This window comes from Mauremys mutica, chromosome 1 (assembly GCF_020497125.1).
Source record: "Mauremys mutica isolate MM-2020 ecotype Southern chromosome 1, ASM2049712v1, whole genome shotgun sequence".
Taxonomy (NCBI): domain Eukaryota; kingdom Metazoa; phylum Chordata; order Testudines; family Geoemydidae; genus Mauremys; species Mauremys mutica.
Window position 1 is genome coordinate 55,614,893 of NC_059072.1, and position 16,993 is coordinate 55,631,885.

Consider the following 16,993-nt stretch of genomic DNA (forward strand, 5'->3'; position numbering starts at 1 on the left):
GGTCCCCCAGCCAGCCCATCCGCACTGCCTGGTCCACGCTGCTTGGGGCTCCAGCGACGATTTAAAGGGCACAGGACTGCAGCCACTGCTGCTTTAAATCGCCAACCCCAGGGCAGCTGCTCTTTTTGCCCGTCGGCAGCCCTGGGGGGGAGGGGGGGGGAGGAAGAGGAGCACAAAAGGGACAACAACATTAAACAGGGTCCTTTGCTGCAGCAGCACTTTAACATTGCTGCCCCTTTTGTGCGTCCCCCCACTCCCACTCCCCCAATCAGGGCCGCTGATGGGGGAGACGCAAAAGGAGCAGCAACATTAAAGCGCTGTATGGGCCAGTATTGGTGGCCACTTTTACCGATACACCGTGCCGGCCCGTACCACCTTACTTTCACCCCTGGCATATTTGATGAGACATGTAGGAGTAATTTCTGGCAAGTGTTGGGAAAGACCCTATGGTCAGAGGTCCCAGAAGCTAAATTCAGATTAGAAAGCAGTCTTAGGCCTTGGCTACACTGGAGAGTTGCAGCGCTGGTAGTGGCTTTACAGCACTGCAACTTACTCCCCATCCACACTGGCAAGGCACATACAGTGCTGTATCTCCCTGGCTACAGCGCTGGCTGTACTCCACCTTGGCCTGGGGAATAACGACTGCAGCGCTGGTGCTGCAGCGCTGGGGTGCCAGTGTAAACAGTGATTAACCTTACTACTCTGTAACTGACCTCCGGAATTTTCCCATAATGCTTTTAACTAAAGAACTCTCTTTGTTTTGTTATGATGCCTCTCTTTGTTTTGTTGTGAACTGGGGCTCCCGGAGCTGCTTATCTAAAAAACAAACACAGCTACTGTTTGCTGTGAATGAGGCAGGCAGGGGGATGAATGTCCACAGCTAGTGTTTTCTTAAGGAGATAAACAGCAGGGGGGGGGGGGGGAGTCCATCGGAGCAGCTGCTTATCTGGTCTGAAGGCTATTTGCATTTATGAGTGAATGAGGGGTGGGGGAAGTGGTCGGAGTGTCGGCTCCAAAAATCCACTCTCTCTCTCTCCCCCACGCTCCCTGTCACACTCCACCCCACCCCCCTCTTTTGAAAAGCACGTTGCAGCCACTTGAACGCTGGGATAGCTGCCCATAATGCACCACTCCCAACACTGCTGCAAATGTGGCCACACTGCAGCGCTTTCCCTACACAGCTGTACGAAGACAGCTTTAACTCCCAGCGCTGTACAGCTGCAAGTGTAGCCAAACCCTTAGATACAGCTACCATAAAGACCTTTGATTTTAAATAATTCCAGTTTCACATACAGGGCAAACTAGCTTATTTATTTTGATTACCATACTGCTTATGAGCCCAAAACTGACCATCAAGACCCCACTGTTCTAAGCAATATACCAAAAAAAAAAAAATTTTTAAATATAACTAGTTTACGGCTACAATAGATATTCTTATAGACAATTAAAATAGATGAAATTACTAAAATTCTACAGTATTTGCTATTTGCTCTACTGGTCTTTTTAAACAATTGTGTATTTTATGCACATTAAACTTGCTTTTATGACTACATGCAGGTGTAACAGGACTAATTCCCATTTACAGAAAAAGGATACAAGTAGTAATTTTTTCTGGCATTTGTAGAAGTATTTCTGCCTGTACTGGTTTGGTCACAGATACGGTCAACCCTAAAAAGGGTAAGCTTCAATTTTTTAATCCAGAATGCCTCTCCTTTCCCTCAGTAGCATTTTTTGAGTTCTGGAAAGAGATCTGACCTGGTTCTAAGCTCAGAGATCAGTATTCAAAAGTCAGAATTACCAAGCATTGATTGGTGAAGAAAGCCAAAGTATATATTTGTTTATAAAATGCTCATGCAGACAAACACACTGAAGAAACAGGAAATTAGTGATGAGTGGGACAACCACCAGACACACGCTTTTACACCAGGTCAGTGGTTCTCAACATATTTACCACTGTGGGCTGCATATGCATCTCTCTATGTGTTATGTGGGCTGCATTCATACAATATATATACTACCTGCATGGCCCTGAGAATGTCACATCAGCCGCAGCTGTGTGCTGATTGGGCCACAAGAGGCCTGTGTTTCATGGGTTTCAGAATCACTGTACTAGATTAGATAAGGCTACAACCTCATTGAGACAGAGACCATAGCTGAGACATGGGCCCCTGGGCACTACTGCAATACCAATAATAATTTATAACTAGTTTGGCAAACTATTTTTCCAAGAGGATTTATACAATAATTCTCCTCACATCAACATCCTATTCCTTCTCCATCTTTTATAATTCCCTCTCTATTCACTGTCCCCTGTCTCCTAATCTGGCAGTATACTTTCACCTAAGTAACTCCCACCACCACCACCCTTATCTATTAAGAGTTTAATAATCCACCGGTCACATTGCTTTAAGGATCCCTAAAATGGTTCTCTTCTACCTGAGGGTTACAAATTAAGGAAACCTTTTAACAGCTGAATGTTTGTTTGTTTTTTAAAAAACAACTACTACCTCTAATTTTTCTACTATTGTGGCAGTTTATTTTGTAGCGGATGACTTAGGCCAAGAGACACACTTTCCAGTTAGGCCTTCTATTCTACTGTAGTCTCCTCCCCCTCGCCCCAAATTATTTAATGCCCATCTACATTTTTGTTGAGATTTAAGCATAGGTGATTACTTCATTGGGAGTCTACGTTATCCTAAGTGAGGGGCAGATCCCTCAATTTACTAAAACAAGGGTGCCAAGTGTGGTACACAACATATTATATAGTTCATGGTATCTAATATAGTTTACTATGTCTATATACGGGCTGCAGATCCAGATTAAACAACCCAGAGGTCAAGTCTGCCATTTGTCTCAGACTAAGGCCAGAAGGGATCATTATGATCATTTAGTCAGACCTCCACGTTGCAGGCCACAGAACCTAACCCACTCACTCCTGTAGTAGGCCTATAACCTCTGGCTGAGTTTCAAAAGTCCTCAAATCTTCATTTAAAGCAAAGGTGGGCAAAACTACAAACCGTGGGACCGTCCTGCCCGGCACCCGAGCTCCTGGCCCCTCCCCTGCTGTCCTCCTTCCCCCGCAGCCCCAGCTCGCTTGCTCCACCGCCGGTGCAATGCTCTGGGTGGTGGGGCTGTGAGCTCCTAGGGCAGCGCAGCTGCAGAGCCCGGCCTGACCCACCCAGCTCCAGCGCTGCCAGCCACCAGTGCTCCAGGCAGCGTGGTAAGGGGACAGGATAGAGGGCAGGGGAGTTTGGGGGGGGGGGGTGGTCGGGGAGAGGTGGATAGGGGTCGGGGTGGTCAGGAGGGAAACAGGGGTTGAATGGGGCAGAGGTCACGGGAGGGGAGGGCAGTCAGGAAGGAGAGGGGGTTGGATGGGGCAACTGGGGGCAGTCAGGGGCAGAGGTTCTGGGGGCAGGGACAGGGAGAAGGGGTGGTTGGATGGGGCAGGGTTCCTGGGCGGGCCGTCAGGGAACGGGGGGGCGGGGGGGGAGAGGGTTGGATGGGGCAGGAGTCTAGGGGGGGGGGCCAGGTCATGACCCCGCTCCCCTAACTGGCCCTCCATACGATGCGGCCCTCAGGCCAAATAGTTTGCCCGCCCCTGATTTAAAGACTTAAAATTACAGCAATGTATGATTTATTCTAGTTCAAACCAGCAAGTGACCCATGTCCCAACGCTGCAGAGGCAGGAGAAACCCCCCCACCCCCGAGTCTCTGCTAATCTGACCTGAGGGAAAATTCCTTCCTGATCCCAAATATAATGATCAGTTAGACCATGAACATGTGAGCGAGACCCATCAGCTATACACCTTGGAAAGACTTCTCTGCAGTAACTCAGAGCCCTCCCCGTCTAGCATCCCATCTCTGGTAGCTGGAGATATTTGCTTATAACGGTCATGGATGAGCCACATGCCATTGTGGACAATCTCATCATATCCCCTCCATAAGTTCATCATGCTCTGTCTTAAAACAAGTTAAGCTTTTTGTCCCCCACTATTCTCCTTGGAAGGTTGTTCCAGAATGTCACTCCTCAGATGGTTGGAAACCTTCATCTAATTTCAAGCCTAAAAACTTACTGATGACCAGTTTATATCCACTATTCTTGTGCCAACATTGGCCATTAATTAAAATAACTCCCCTCCCCTCCCTGGTGTTTATCGCTCTGATGTATTTAGAGAGAGCAATCATCTCTTCCCTCAGCCTTCATTCTGTTGGAATAAACAAGCCACACTCCTTAAATTTCCTCCGGTAAGGTAGGTTCTCCATTCCTCTGATCATCTAGTTCTAGTAGCCCTTCTCTGTTCCAATTTCAATTAATCTTTCTTAAAGATGGGAGACTAGAATTGAACGATATTCCACATGACATCTCACCAGTGCCCTGTATAATGATGATAATACTTCCTTATCTCTACCAAAAGCACCTCATCCTAGGATTGCGTTATCCTTTTTCATAGCTGCATCACACTGGGGCTCTCAGCGATTCTCTGACTGAACAATACACCCAGGACATTCTCCACCTCTCTTGCTTCCAACTGATACAACCTCAACTTATAGCAAAAATGTTTGTTGTTAGTGCCTAAGGGTGTGACTTTGAACTTTGCACTATTAAATTTCATCCAATTTCTATTACTCCAATTTTTGTGGTCCAAATCTTCTTGTACGATAGTCCAATCCTCCCCATGTTGGCAATACTTCCCGACTTTGTGTCATCCACAAATTTTATTACCATACTTTCCAATTTTTGTGTCGAAGTCATTAATGACAACATTAAATAAGATTGTCCCCAAGACCACTAGTAACTTCCCTCCAGCCTGACAGTTCACCTTTTAGCATGACCTGTTGTAGTCTCCATTTTAACCAGTTCCTTACCCACCTTTTGATTCTTGTATTAATCCGCTCTTACCCAATTTAACTATTACATTTCCCTCGCTGCTTTACATGGCTCATTTTTTCTGTTCATAACTGGTGCACTGTAACAAGCAATTTCTATTCACCTATTGATAAAGTATATGTGCACTATGGTGTTAGTTTTTAATAAAACTACATACATTTTAAAGTATTCAAATTCAGTGTGTTCATTGGACTCCTGACAAATTGCTAGTGCATCTCTCTCCCTACTACAAAGTTTGGGAAGCCAGGGCCTAGGACGCAACTGCCTGTGAAAAGCAATTCATAGAGGCAAATATGAAATTCAATTCATAGAGGCCTGTGAAAAGCAATAACTGCAGTGGCAATTACAACACTGTCAGATTACTTTTGGTTCATGGACACAAGTTTCTCTTACAGGCTAGCTCCCTGAACACTTGAGAGTGACCATTTATTGTCAAAGACAAGATATTCACATAAATGCACATCTGATCCAATAGTACTCTAAAGCAGATTTATTTCATGCTGCAGAGTTTTATCAATGATTAATAATTAGGCTTGGAAATATTAGATTTTTATTAGTAATTGCTGATTTCACCACACACACACACACACACAAAAATGTCCATCAATAATAGCTGAAATTTACAGATAGGCAAAGTAAGAAAAATGCTGCTTGAAAACTTAGTGTTTGATTTCACAATATTTACTCTGTATGTTGATGTGATGTTAACAATTTCTGTTTTAATGGTTATAAAACAGTTTTTTGAATCTCAACATCTGTTGTCATTAATTGCTGTCTGACCTTCCAATTGTCTGAATCCCCCCCCATAATTTCCCACAACTGTGAAAATTTAAAAAATAAAATTTAAAAAAGTATAAAAATAAATTGATGTCAACATTATAAATAATAAAAATTGAATTCTGCCAAGCCTATTAAATAATAATTAATAATAGCTCTTTTCATCTCCAAAGGGCTTTACAAGCACTAATTAATCCATTCACATAAATCATCTTTAGTCAAACACTGGGAAGTTTAATTACAATGGAATGGATAATACAAACACAAAACCCTGCCAAATTATGGCTTTTCAGTCTCAGAAGAGACTGATTTTTTTCTGAGGAGGGATGGGGAAAAAAGGAGAAGTGATATCACTTCAATCACATGTAGATTTTCCTATCAAAGTTCAATTTCAGTTCTTGTCCTCATGTATCATGGCAACATTTTGTAGAAGAACTTCAATGAAACTTTTGCAACAAACCCTAAAATGCTGACCACACATAACTGGACTAAGCACAGCAGGTTTGCTCATTTATCTCCATACTTAGCAGAAGCCCTAAAGTCAAATCTAGTCCAGAGAGTCCCAGCTAATCAACCTCATCCAGAGATCAAAATGGTGAACTCAACCACTTTTACTCTTGGAGCCCATGTCTAAATTATAATCTTTCAATGGCCTGAAGCATCATGAGGAGTAATTCCCCCACTGTTGACAGGTTTCCTTCCTCTCCTCTTCTACATTCATCCAGAACTTTCTTCATTACCTTTGTCCTAATTCTGCTCAAAATCCAAAAGTCAGGATGCTGTCTTGTAAGGATCCAAAGTATTATTATTAGGACTATTATCATTATCTCCATTACTATGGACATCACTTTTCATATCATTCATGTCCCTTTGATTCCTCTAAAATATGTCTAAAATCATTCCTCTTCTTTCTGTTCATGTATCATAGAACCATAGAATATCAGGGTTGGAAGGGACCTCAGGAGGTCATCTAGTCCAACCCCCTGCTCAAAGCAGGACCAATCCTCTGATAGATTTTTGCCCCAGATCCCTAAATGGCCTCAAGGATTGAACTCACAAACCACTGAGCTATCCCTCCCCCATGTAGTTAGAACTCTGTAATATCTTCCTGACACCAATGTTGTCCCTTTAAACCCACACAAAATAAAGCTGCTGAAATCATTTCTTGTCCACCAATCTGGCCATGTCTCTTACACACAACTTTGAATCCCTTGACTGGCTTCCACTTTTTCAACACAAGTTAGACACTGAGGACAAAATTTTTTATCTAAGATAGACATCTCTGTTTCATATCTACTGACATGGCCCTCCTTACTGTTGCATCTGAGGACCACACAATCTTTAGCAATAATCTTCACTATGCTAGTGACATAGAAAAGTACTTATTACTTCTACTACTATTTATAACTGAGACACAGAAAAGCTAAGTGGCCTATCACACGAAGTCTGCAGCAAAGCAGAAAACTTGAGCCTCTCAAGTCCCAAGCTAGCACCCTAACCACTACACCAAGACATTCCACATAAACTGACCCTCTTTCCCTATCCACTCTCTCTCTCATTGGGTCACCCAACTCCTGTTCCATGCCCAATGTTTGTTTTGATGTCTCACTTGTTTGCTTCTTCAGAATTATCTCTGCTTTCTTTTACACCATCCCCTGTACAAGAAATGTCCTCCCTCCCAAGCTAATTCAAAAGGCAACTAAGATCCCCTAATTCAGGCCTCTCCTGAAGGCTCACTTTTGCTATAGTGTCTATGGGCTTGTCTTCACGTACAGCATTACAGGAGCACAGCTACACCAGTGCAGCACTTTAGTGAAGACATACTAAGCTGACAGGACAGCTTCTGCTGCCGACATAGTTAATCCACCTCCCCGATAGGCAGTAGCTATGTCAACAGGAGAAGCTCTCCCACCAATGTAGCGCTGTCTATATAGGGGCTTAGGTCAGTATAACTGTGTTGCTCAGGGGTGTGGATTTATCACCAATATAGGTCTGTAGTGTAGACCTGGCCTATACAAATCTAACCATCTGACTGTGGCAGCATTGTAGAGTATTTGGAAATAGTATGTATCTTACAAAAATAAAACCCAAACATATTACTAAAACATTGTGTTATCAGAACATCATCAATTACTGCTTTGTCTCTTGACCTCCCTTCCCCCTACCCCTCTGTCTTTGCATCTTTTTTATCCTTTTTTTGGAATGCAAGCTCTTTGCAGCAGTCACTGTGCCTTTTTAATGTTCATAAAGCACCTTGTACATTGTGTGCAGTAAAAATCCCCACTTCCACAAGGCCTAGGAAACAGCATACATACTTTTTTCAGCAGCTGAAGAGTGGGATAATATTTGGCAGCTATTTCAACTTTTCAGAATGCAAAGTGTAAACTAATTTATCTCTAGCTCTTGTTCTTAGGTTCACATAGAGCTCAATGGATCTGGACACTCTCCTATCCCTATCTGCATTGTGTCCTCTCTGATATAGGATATTTGTGTGTTCCTGACTAAGCTCTTTTGAAGTCAAAATATTGTTTCAACCGAGATGATGGAATTCCATCTTCATCATCCTGCTGATACCGCCTTCCCCATTCTTTCATGTAACCTCACTGAGGTAAGATTTAAAAATATCAAGATTTCTATTTTATGAATTTTTCCAACCCTAATTTCTTTTAACATTTAACAACAAGCTCAGTCCATGTGAAACAGTGGTCCCCAACGTGGTGCCCATGGGCGCCATGGCGCCCGCCGAGGCATTTATGTGCGCCCGCCTAGTACCCAGCAGGGGAGAGAAGCCGTGTTCCCACGCCTGCCAGGGACAGAGAACTCCGGGGCTGCAGGCTGCGGGCACCGGTGTTCTCTGTCCCTGGCAGGCATGGGGCCATGGCTTCTCTCCAGCTTCTCCAAGGCTGCATACGCCGGTGTTCTCGGTCCCTGGCAGGCACGGGGCCGCAGCTTAAGCCAGAGAGAAGCCGCAGCCCTGCACCTGTCAGGGACAGAGAACTCCTAGGCTGCGGGCGCTGGTGTTCTCTGTCTCCGGCAGGCGCGGGGCCCACCTAGTGCCCAGCAGAGGAGAAAAGCTGGGGCCCCGCACCTGCTGGGGACAGAGTACTCCAGGGCTGCAGGCGCCTGTGTTCTCTGTCCTCCCAGCTTCTCTCCGCACTGCCCAGAACTGGCGCCAAAAACAAAACCAAAAACCACTCTGACTCTGCAGAATGGACGGAATGCCGCCCCGTAGCATGCACTGCCCCATGCACGTGCTTGCTCCACTGGTGCCTGGAGCTGGCCCTGCATGTGAGTAAGTGTTGGCGCCCGCCACACTCTTCTGAAAACATGAATGTGCTACTGGCCACAAAAAGGTTGGGGACCACTGATGTGAAAGATGCCAGACTGACATAGTCTACTTGCCTACCTTAACAGGCACAGCAATTTAAAACGCACTTCAGCTCAAATATGGGAGGGGAGGAAGGGGGGAAATGGTGGGAGATAAGCTATCTCTAGGGGCTAAAAGATAGGCTCTGGATAAAAGTCATGGGGGTGGAGACTGAGCTCCCAGCAAAGGTGCCATATCCAATTGTCATTTTGGAAATAAGTTCTAGTAATGGATCCTGACGACAAAATACTTTCTTTGCTCTCGTGGACTGTCTCTTCACCAGAACTCCTCCATGGTATTAGATCTTTGTACTGCATGCTTAGTTACATAATTTATAAATGTTAACACTGAATTATCTGAAATTGTTTGGTTTTAAAAGTTACATTTAAACACTAGTAGAAAGCCACAGATCTTGACTAGTTTAAAATATACAAAGGCTAAAATCCTAAACTACAATTACATCTCAAAAACAAATCAAAATCGATATTGTAAAGATATTTTAGAACATTCCAATTTTAACCAGGCAGTTTTTGAAATGCAGTTACTGCAGGATATGGCAAAAAACAGCTAGTTCATACATCACCTTTTCAAGAAAAAACAATGTAATATATCAGAAGCATCATGCTTCTCTCAACAAACACAGACCTCACATTAAGCACTCACCACCGCACCTGCCAACAAAAAATAGAGACAAGTAGTACTTTTTCCATGAATATTTATATGAAGAAATCCAGCTTTTAAAATAAATGAACCGTAACATGGGATAAATTGCAGATGATGTTAATAAGACAACACAACAGCAATATACTATTGGGAATAGCATACAACGCAACTAGTGGCTACCATGTTAGATAAACACTAAGGCTGTCAATTAATCGCAGTTAATTCACACAATTAACTAAAAAAAATTAATCGTGATTAATCGCAGTTTCAATCGCACTGTTAAACAACAGAATACCAATTGAAATTTATTAAATATTTGGGATGTTTTTTGATATTTTCAAATATATTGATTTCAATTACAACACAGAATACAAAGTGCACAGTGCTCAATTATTTTTATTACAAATATTTGCACTATAAAAATTATAAAAGAAATAGTATTTTTCAATTCACCTCCTACAATACCATAATTCAATCTCTCTATCATGAAAGTGCAACTTACAAATGTAGATTTTTTTTTGTTACATAACTCAAAAACAAAACAACGTAAAACTTTAGAGCCTACAAGTCCACTCAGTCCTACTTCTTGTTCAGCCAATCACTAAGACAAACAAGTCTGTTTACATTTACAGGAGATAATGCTATCGGCTTCTTATTTATAATGTCACCTGAAAGTGAGAACAGACAGTCGCATGGCACTTTTGTAGCTGGTGTTGCAAGGTATTTACGGGCTAGAGATGCTAAATATTTGCATGCCCCTGCATGCTTCAGTCACCTTTCCAGAGGACATGTTTTCATGCTGATGATGCTCGTTAAAAAAAATAATGCATTAATTACATTTGTGACTGAACTCCTTGAGAGAGAACAGTATGTCCCCTGGTCTGTTTTACCCGCATTCTGCCATATATTTCATGTTATAGCAGTCTTGGGTGATGACCCAGCATAAGTTGTTTGTTTTAAGAACACTTTCACTGCAGATTTGACACAATGCAAAGAATGGACCAATGTGAGATTTCTAAAGATAGCCACAGCACTCGATCCAAGGTTTAAGAATCCGGTGCCTTCCAAAATCTGAGAGGGACAAGGTGTGGAGCATGCTTTCAGAAATCTTAAAAGAGCAACACTCCGATATGAAAAGTACAGAACCTGAACCACCAAAAAAGAAAATCAACCTTCTGCTGGTGGCATCTGACTCGGATGATGAAAGTAAACATGCATCTGTCTGCACTGCTTTGGATCATTATCAAGAACCCCTCATTAGCATGGACGCATGTCCTTTGAAATGGTGGTTGAAGCATGAAGGGACATATGAATCTTTAATGCATCTGGCACGTGAATATCTTGCAATGCCAGCTACAACAGTGCCATGTGAACAAGTGTTCTCACTTTCAGTGACATTGTAAACAAGAAGCAGGCAGCATTATCTCCTACAAATGTAAACAAACATGTTTGTCTGAATGACTGACTGAACAAGATGTAGGACTTAGTGGATTTGTAAGCTCTAAAGTTTTACATTGTTTTATTGGAGTGCAGGGGTTTTTTGTACATAATTCTACATTTATAAGTTTAACTTTCATGATAAAGAGATTGTATTACAGTACTTGCATGAGGTGAACTGAAAAATATTTATTTTGTTTTAAATAGCACAAATATTTGTAAAAAAATAAATATAAAGTCAGCACTCTACACTTTGTGTTGTGTTGTAATTGAAATCAATTTGAAAATGTAGAAAACATCCCGAAACAATAAATGGCATTCTATTATCATTTTTAAAAACTGCCCGATTAATCGCACTGTTAATCACGTATTTTTTTAATCGCTTGACAGCCCTAGTAAACACCAAAGTAAAAATACAGCTACAAGAATGCTGCATACAAAGTAAAACCAGAGCATTTTACAAGAATGGTTCTAAAAACATGTAAAGCAATAATTTCTCTTTCTGCTAATATTTCTGCATTTACAGCATTTTAAAAAAAATGTTTCTTTGACATGACAGAAGTTATAGTGCAGCTAGAGAAACACTAAATGCACTAGAGTCCTGCAGAGGTTTGAGCAAGAATAATTCCAATTCCACCTATCTTCAGTTCTAATAGTTGATGGAATCCTTTCCCTATATAAATTAATGGATTTTATTTGAAGACCACCAGCCATACCACACCAGTTGAATCTCAAACACTGTCTCAAGAAACCACTTATAGAATCACAGGTCTTCAGATAAAATTGATTTTATCTCCATTTTTCCATCTTCCCATTTTTTCCAATGCATAGTCATCTCTGAAATCCTAAGAAGAAAAAGCATATGTGACACAGGGTACCACTGGTGGGTTTACAACTCTCTGTCAGCAGCTATCAGGCCTGAAACATTCACTGCACCTAACATACTACTGTCATAATGTGCATTTAAAAGATGTCATGTAAGGTATCATATGCAAACTGGTGACATGCTGGTCCCAAAAGAAAAAAAATCATCCAGTGATGTATGTATAGGGTGTGTACAAACAGTTAAGTATGTGACAGAATGTTGTTCTTAAAGTTGTTTGGCAAACAATGCCTAAATCTAGTCTAAAGGAATGAATGTGCTTGTCTCACCAGCCTGGGCATCAAGCAAAGACAATGAAGGCAAATTTAAATATAAGGTAAACAAAGCTATCCAGCTAACAAGCAGAGGAGAATACAGCATGGCATCTACACCCCAGCAGGAGAGAGAAACTTTGTCTGGGCTTACTTTTCAAAGACTACATTTCAGAGGTTTACCGGACTACAAAAAGAAGGGGAGAGAACCCCACAGTTAACCATCACTTAGGGGATTCGAGGGGCCAGAGCTACTGAAATCACAGAATGTTAGGTCCATCAACCAAGGGGGTTTAAGTCTCTGGGAACGGAATATAAGTGAGTTACCTGCTTAGGCAAAGATTGCAACTTGCTAAAGTTAAGTTTTAGTGCTTGTCTATGCTTACAGAGTTACAGTGGCGCAGCTGCATTGGGTGATGTAGTGAAGATGCTACCTACACCGACAGGAGGACTTCTCTCATCGACACAGGCACTCCACCTCCCTGAGAGATGGTAGCTATGTGAATGCAGAAGCCCTCCCATCGACACTGCACTGCCTACACTGGGAGTTCAGTTGGTATAACTGTCACTCAGAGGTATGGATTTTCCACGCTCCTCAGTGACAGTCAAAAGTTCTTAGTGTAGACCAGGACTTAGTCTTAGAAGTGTAGATTTACTTTTGTTTGTTTGTAACCATTTCTATCTTTACTCCTTATACTTGGTATGACTTAAATCTATGATTTTTTATTTAATAAACTGGTTTACTATAAACCAATCCAGTGCCGAGAATGAAATAAGAGTGTCTGCCAAACCCCAGTTAAATTAATGAGCTGCAGTGTATTGTCTTGTTAAAGGAGCAACCAACTTAACTTCTGAGAGTATTCCAGGAGAGAGCTGGACACTGCGGGGAGATGTCTCTGGGGAACTCAGTAGTGGGGGTTCACTGTTTGCTACCTGCAAGGCAAGGTTTGGACTGGCAGACTCCTGAAGAGTTTGCTAGCAGGGTAGAGAAACTGGTCCGTCAGGGTGTTATCACACAGCTCAGGAGGAGCAAAATTCCCACTTGCTGAGGCTGAGAGGGGTAACACAGTAACTCACAATTCAGGCAGCATCAGCAGATTGTCATGTTGGCAAATGAATTTGGGAGAAATTCAGGATTGGGAAGGTGCTGGGGTCACTCTGCAAAAAGTAAATGGGTGGTGGAAGCCTGGGTGTGACCTGAATGTTTGTCGACTGGGTGTTGGTGTCAGCATAGCATTTAAGGCACCCAGAGTTACAGGACAGATGGTGATACCACCACTTACTGGTCTGGGCTGAACCACAAATTGTCACAGTGTATCTTTAAAACTTTCTATCTACATAATCATATCTTTGCCAAATCCCACACAAAAAAGAACAAATAACTGCTTAGGTACTCAAGTATCTTAATTCAATAATCCAAACAAATGTACTGAAAATTCTAAATTAAATCTAATCAACTCTCTCTCTCTCTCTTCATACCAGCTGGAATTATAGCTACTTTGTTTATTTCCAGCAAATGCTAGAACTACAAAACACAAGCAGGTATATTTTTTATAAATGATACAGGAAACATGTACTTAAACCTTTCTGGTATGAGATTACACACAGAATATCAGAATACATAGTATTAAGAAGCACACCTTCACGTAACCCAAATATGTATGTATGTATGATCTTAATAATCATTGTACAATGTTTAGGTTTTTATTATAGGTGCGGTGTCAGACAGTAAATATTCATTCTAATTCAGTGGCTCTCAAACTTTTTGATTGTGACCCCTTTCACATAGCAAGTCTCTGAGTGTGACCCCTCCCTTATAAATTAAAAACACTTTTTAATATATTTAACACCATTATAAACGCTGGAGGCAAAGCAAGGTTTGGAGTGGTGCTCGCAACCCCCCATGTAACAACCTTGTGACCCCATGAAGGGCCCCGACCCCCAGTTTGAGAACCCCTGTTCTAATTTAATATAGTTTCCTACAAAAGGTCATTATGCAAAATTTTAATTGCAGCTAAAACTAAACCAAACCAAAAAAAACCCAAAACCCGAAACCAACTACACAAAGCTGCTCAGCACTGAAATTACAGAATAGGTTACAACTATGAGCAGCATTAGAAGACACATTTTTCATGACAAGTGACAATTTGGATGCAATAGAGTCATAATATACTGAAATAAACATGCAGTATAAACTGCAATACCATTAAAAAGTTATATAAAACAGGAGTTACAACCAAGTAAACATCTTTTTCCCTCCAGTATACTTTACACTTACATTGTACCTTTCACCTAAGGATGACAAACTTCTTTACAAACATTGATCAATCCACACAACACCACTGTACAAATAGGTATGTTTTTTAAATCCTGTTACAGAAAAGATTTTTTTTAAAAGGCACATAGAGGTTAAGAGACATCTGTATCTATGTACTTTTCCCATCTATCTTTTGTTCCTTTAAAAGTACAAAAGCAAATAATTTTTTTTATTAAATTATCAGTAATTCATAGAAGGACAGAACTGTCTTGTTCTTATAAGAATTAACAGCTTCTGATGTATTTTATAATAACCAAATATTAACAGCTTTCACAACTTCTTTTAATTTTTATTATATTCTGATCTTTAGTCCTAGTAGAAAGTGCATGTATGTCACTGTGGCCCTAATCCTACAAGCAGCCTTGTATGGGGATGACCTCTATTTGTACGGGGTCCGATATGGAGGAGTCCTGCTGACTTCAAAAAGAACCCCTTGTAGGCCAGGGGATTCCATTACATGGAAAATCTTGCGGGATCAGGATGCATATTTGTACCTATGTTGTAATCCTATTAGCATTTTATATAAGAACATAGTGAATTTATCATCCTTATCTTATGACCAGAGTCTACAAATGCACAGATGTGGAATTTCCACAGATCCAAGAAATTGCCACTAAATGCAAGTCTTCATGATATGGGCAGAAATCAATAGATTTCAGCAAAAAAAATTATATATTTAGATTAAGACATTAGAAAGTAAAACAATTAATACTTTTGCTCATATGGTGATGTAGACGGCATACAGTTAGTAATTCAATCTTGCCACAGTTTCTCACTAAAACCAATACGGTAACTCCTCACTTTAAGTCGTCCCAGTTAATGTTGTTTCGTTGTTACGTTGCTGATCAATTAGGGAACATGCTCATTTAAAGTTGTGCAATGCTCCACTCTTACATTGTTTGGCTGCCTGCTTTCTCCACAGCTGGCAGCCTCTCTATGCTCCCCCTCCCCACAGCGCCTCCTGCCCGCCGGCGGACCCCACAGATCAGCGCCTTCCCCTTCCTCCTCCGCCTCCTGCCTGCGGCAAATCAGCTGGCTTGTGGCGTTTTGGGGGCAGATGGGGAGGGGATTAGCGAGGACTCGGTGCACAGGCTCCCCCTCCCTTCTAAACTCTGCAAGCCAGCTGATTGCCCCGAGCAGGAAGCAAGGGGGGTGGGAGAGGGAGCCTGCACACCAACTCCTCACTCCTCCCCCTCTCTCCTGCCCCCTAAACGCCGCAAGCCAGTAGATTGCCCTGGGTAGGAGGGAGGGGGGAGGAGCGAGGACTCGGCACGCCTCCCCCTCCCTCCCCTGTCTCCTACCCGCAGCATCAGCTGGCTTGTGGCATTTTGGGGGCAGGAGGAATGGGGGAGGAGCGAGGACTCAGCATGCAGGCTCCCCCTCACTCCCCTGCCTCCTGCCCAAGGGCAATCAGCTGGCTTGTGGCGTTTAGAAGGGAGGAGGAGTGAGGACACAGCATGGGAAGTAAAGGGGGAGAAGGTGGGGAGGCAGAAGAGGCAGATCAAGCATGGGGGCTTGGGGGAAGGAGGGGAGTGGGTGGGCCAAGGGTTGAGCCCCCCACCCCGGTGCTTGCAGAGTAGGGGAAGCTGCCGTTGCTGCGCAAGGTGCTTCTCCTAGCCTACAGCACCTTCAGCCTCCTTGCCTGCCTCATCTCCAGTGCCAGTGGGCTCTGCCTGTGTAGGGTAAGGCACGGGCACCTCCCAACTATAGTACAGTACCTGTATTAAATTGCTTGTTTAAAACGTATATAATGCCTTTTGTCTGGCCAAAAAAAAAAAAAAAAGTTTCCCTGAAACCTAATCCCCCCTATTTACATTAATTCTGATGGGGAAATTGGATTTGCTTAACATCGTTTCACTTAAAGTTGCATTTTTCAGGAACATAACTACAACGTTAAGTGAGGAGTTACTGTACTGATGTCATTAAGAGGCAGGATCTGATGGAAGTCAGCTTCCAGGTAAAGGCAGAAATTTAAAAGCTTGCATCTTATGCTGTTTATTCCATTTTGAACAGTCTAATTAAACCTTAACTGCATGCACTTTTGCACAATCTTTTTTAAAAAGTGGAAACAAAACTACGTTTTTATTGGCCTCAGCTCATGATTCAAGCTAAAAGTGTATTTTTTTTAAATTAAAGTTTTAGTTTCTGATAGGTCATCTTTTAAATCACATGTCCTGAAATCTTAAAAGGAACTTGGAAAAGTCTGTAAAGGTTTTTCTGCTCTCTTATTTTTTTTTTTTTTCCAATAATGAGAAAATTGCTGACTATGTAGGGAAACTATAAAACTGACTAAACACAAAGGGCCTGATCCTGTAACGTACTGAGTGCCTTCAACTCGCAGAGGCTTTAATGGTTGTTGAAGATGCTCAGTACCTCAAAGTCCTCTTGCAGGAACAAACAAGCTCAAAAA

At 42.1% G+C, this 16,993-nt stretch overlaps 1 protein-coding gene across 6 annotated transcripts in view; it reads right to left on the reverse strand.

The window, feature by feature from the left end:
• YAF2 (YY1 associated factor 2) overlaps positions 1 to 16,993 on the reverse strand; it is a 63,667-nt gene that overhangs the window by 22,678 nt on the left and 23,996 nt on the right. The gene's annotated exons all lie outside the window — the stretch shown is intronic.